We start from the raw sequence: 4,716 nt of genomic DNA on the forward strand, positions 1-4,716 counted from the left end.
GCCGCTACGCCAAGCCACGACTAGCAGACAAGCTGGGGAAAGAAGATTCAAGATGGTTTATTTTGTCATTGTACATGTTTCAGAACAACGATAATCTGTTTACAGTTATACCCCGCCAAGAGATCTATCTATCTATCTATCTATCTATCTATCTATCTACCCCGCCAAGAGACATAGAATGACAGTAACCAAACATGGGAGACAGGGGGGGATACACTGAAGAGTCGTCTAGCGTGCGCTGCGCCCCTTAAAGTAGGAAAGGATAAAGAGAACATCAGGGAAAGACAGGTTAAAAAAAATGCTATTAGAACGAGAGAGAAATAGAGAAATACACACATTTTTATTGTTTTTTGGGGGGGGGGGGGGGGGGCGAGGGGGGTGATAAGTAAAATAAACCATTCGCATCCAAAACAATAATGCATCGTTTGTGTGTTTAAATGAGTGTTTTGCTTATCACATTGTATTTCAGCTAAATTATGAATCTTTCAACTTTAAATTTTTTTTTTTGGTATAATAATTTATTTAATTTAATGTTTTTTTCATGCTTCCACGATAAGGATTTACATAAAATATATCCCAAACAAATACATTATTAATTAGTAAAACCTTAATATATATATGCAGTGGCGAAGTGGGTAGGGAGATCGCCTCTGGAGTGCAGGGTCGGAGGTTCGATTCCCCGTCTCCCCGCCACATGTCCAAGTGTCCCTGAGCAAGACACTGAACCCCATATTTCTCTCGATGGTTCAGAGAGCGCCTTGCATGGCAGCTACTGCCATCGGTGTATGAGTGTGTGTATGAATGGGTGAATGTGGTAAGAAATGTAAAGCGCTTTGGGGCTGAGAAAATCGGCTAGAAGGTGCTATATAAGTCAAGTCCATTTAATATTTACTATTCCAGAATGGTGTCAAGCCCACATTAAAAATCAAAACCAATATAGCAACAACAACAAAAAAACGACTGGAAGTGCAACAAGTGTGTGTGTGTGTGTGTGTGTGTGTGTGTTTGTCTGCCTGTCTGTGTGTGGGCTAGGGGCCATGAACTTTGTACACTTTCACGTACACACACACACACACACACACACACACACACACACATTTCCTCTGACACAGACACAGCATGCAAAGGGCCCAGTCTTAACAGTGTAAAGTATGAGAGCTATTTGAGGGGGCAATGTCCTGCTACATATCCCCCCTCTCCACCAGGGCACGCGGGCACGCACACACACACACACACACACACACACACACACACACACACTCTCTCTCCACCACGGCTTAAGCTCTATTAAAGTTAGATTACTCTGGCTAATGGGAAAACCAGCAGCGTCATTAAAACCCTTGTCAAGAAGCCATGACTTAAATTTCAGTTCCAGAGCTCACAGTTAAAAGGTGAAGTAAGCGATATATTTATGTTAATATACATGTTAAATTGTGTGTGTGTGTGTGTGTGAGAGAGAGAGAGAGAGAGAGAGAGAGAGAGAGAGAGAGAGAGAGAGAGAGAGAGAGAGAGAGAGAGAGAGAGAGAGAGAGAGAGAGAGAGAGAGAGAGAGAGAGAGAGAGAGAGAGAGTGAGTGAGTGAGTGTGTGTGTGTGTGTGTGTGAGTGAGTGAGAGTGTGTGTGTGCTTGTGTGTATGTGTATGTTAATATACATGTTAAATTGCTCTATATTCATACAGTGATCACTTAACATTACAAGACGTTTAAGGTGATATTTTAAAGGTGTTAATACTATGATACAATGTGCTTAGAAAAAAATCAAGCCTATAAATTCTACACACTGTGCCTTTAAAACCACAACTGCAGGGACGTCACTAACAAGCCGGTGCATTGTCAAGCGTTACTGTGATTTGTGTGTAGTGAAAATTCAATGTTAAGACCATTTCTAACATAAAAACTACTGCTATACAACTACTACATTTCTTTCATAGCAGTTCAAATAAATGGTTTGGAATAGCCTACATTTAAACCTTTTTGGCATTTTTTTTTTAATTTATTTTGATCTTTTATCACTTTAACATACCAACAGTATGGCACCTAGTAGGATAGTCAAGTATTTTTGTGCATTATTGTGGCAAAATTACCCGAATTATGGACACACTTGGTTTACATAGCCTACACATTACAGAGAAGTATATCGTTTTGCATAGATTTGAAATGTTTTTAAAATAAGTTGCTTCTATTAAATATTAAATCTTGGGCCACCATTGATAGCCACTGTTATTGACAAGTGCTGTGAATTTCTTTTAGGAAAATCAATTTAAAAATAAATAGTAGCCTATATCACTTAAAATAGTGAAAGAGTTATGGAAACAGAAACATGTATTTGGTCTCTAATGGGCGTTTCCTTTAGTATGGACAGTTCACACCCTAAAATATGAATTAAATAATATTCATCTAGCAAACAGACACTTACAAGTTACATTAACCCTCAAAGTTACACAAGAAACAACAACTTAAGACTAATTTTATCACACACAAAAAAATCATCTTAAAATCCTAGAAAGAGCTCCATAAAGCGCATTTACAACCCAGTTACGTTACGTTAAAGTGAGCCAGTGATAGGGTTAATAACTAGTTTAAATTAGACAGTCCCTTACCTCGGAGAAAAAGTAGCTAGTAATCCTCACTGACACCGTTTCATTCCAGGGTTTTTTCGGTTTATCAAAATAATAAAATAAACAGACGGAATAGCGGAGGAAAAGAAACTAAATACAGTGAGAGTTGGTGAGAGAAAAACGTGATTATTTTTAGACCCCCGTCCGCCAGAGCATCAGCTGCTGCGCATACTGTGCGTCTGTGTGCAAACCGAGAGCGGCAAGTCACACGTGGTAGGACACGGGACTTCTGGTGGGATCCTTCAAAATAAACCACACAATCACAAAAAAATTAAATTAAAAATTAAATTAAAATTAAATCATGGATTTAAAAAAAATTAGAATTAGGATCAAAACTAAACATATTTTTATTTGTTTATGTATTATGTTTTTGATAGGCTACTTATTCAATAATGATTGTTTTTAATGCAAGTAAAATAAAGAGGTAAAACAAATTGTAGGCCTACTATATTTGACATGAACATATGATGATAAGAAGATAAGAAAATCCTTTATTTGTCCTACAGTGGGGAGTATTTCGATATTTTCGATAATGTTATCATATGAGTAATAGCCTACATTGTATTTTGCAAGATATTTGGTATTTAAAAATCATATATATCTGGATAAGTTTAAAAAAATAATGATCAATTAAGGAAGTTTGATAACTAACCAACAATTACTTATCAGTTCAAGTATAATGAAATAATCTACATTTTAATATTCATATGTCCAACTTAAAGGTGTAGTGAGCAATTCTGGAGAAAGCCCATTGTCAAAATCAGTAAATATCTCCTCATGATCCGCTATGCCTGTTCTGTGTGTGCACTGAAATACAAATCCAGTGTTGATACAAAGCCTAGACTCTGTAAACTGGTATGTTAACAATGAGGGCCAATAGTAGCTATAGCAACATGTTAACAGAGCCTAGGCTGTGTATTAACATTGGTGTTTTTATTCAGCACACACAGTACAGACAGGTAGGGGATAGTGAGGAGATATTCACTGATTTTGACAAAAAGTGATTTTGACAACAAGCGTTCTCAAGAATCACTGACTCCACCTTTAACACAAGCAGCAGGCATAAAGTCCCACACTTAACCTCCTGTGTTCCTCAGTTGAGTCTAGTTGTAAGTTGATTAAAGGTGCAGTGTGTAATATGACATCATCAAGAAAGTTCTACAAAGTTCTAGAATGCAACGCTCCCTGGGTAACCCCACCCCTTTCGAATAATAACAGAAGCTACAGTGGCCTTCAAGGACAAGAACAATTCTAAATGTTAAACAATGCACCTGATGACATTCCAACTATGACACTTTCAAGATGGCGGCACTAGGCCTTGGTCCAAAATATGCAGAAATATGGACATATATGAGACCCTTTCTAAGGGATTAAATGTACTTATGGATATTATAATTACTTTCTACAAAATGTGCTAGGAAATAAAACCCAAAATTCTACATTCTACTTTTTATTACGTCATGTGTATAAACACATGACGTAATAAAAACAAAGGATACAATTAAGGATAACATATGAAAAGTAAAAAAAAAAAAAACAGGGAATCAATTACATATTTTTTTCTTTTATCATAAAAAAATACTACTGACCAAAAAAAAGCTTTTATTTTGACGTCGTAAACATGGTAACTTCCCGTCATACTGTCCTTATATCGTGGGAACTTGACGCATCGTATCAGATTTCCAAATTTGAACCAGTTAAGCTGTGAGCAGTGCCTTTTTATTATGGGCCCCACACACACACACACACACACACACACACACACACACACACACACACACACACACACACACACGCACACACGCACACACACGCACACACACGCACGCACACACACACACACACACACACGCACACACGCACGCACACACGCACACACACACACGTTTTTATTATGGGTCTTCTCCAACCGCCAAACGACATGTCAGTTATATACAGTCAAGTTTACAAACCTCATCTGGGGTCAGCTTTCCCTCCGTGACCTCGTAAATTATCATCACAGGACTGAAACACTAAATTTACAAGTCTGTAGCTCAATATAACCGTGTAGTTATAACTGCCACTAGTGTTAAGACTTAATTTTTAATATTTTAAACCAA

Source organism: Ammodytes marinus, assembly GCF_949987685.1.
Source record: "Ammodytes marinus genome assembly, chromosome: 22".
NCBI classification, from domain to species: Eukaryota; Metazoa; Chordata; class Actinopteri; order Uranoscopiformes; family Ammodytidae; genus Ammodytes; species Ammodytes marinus.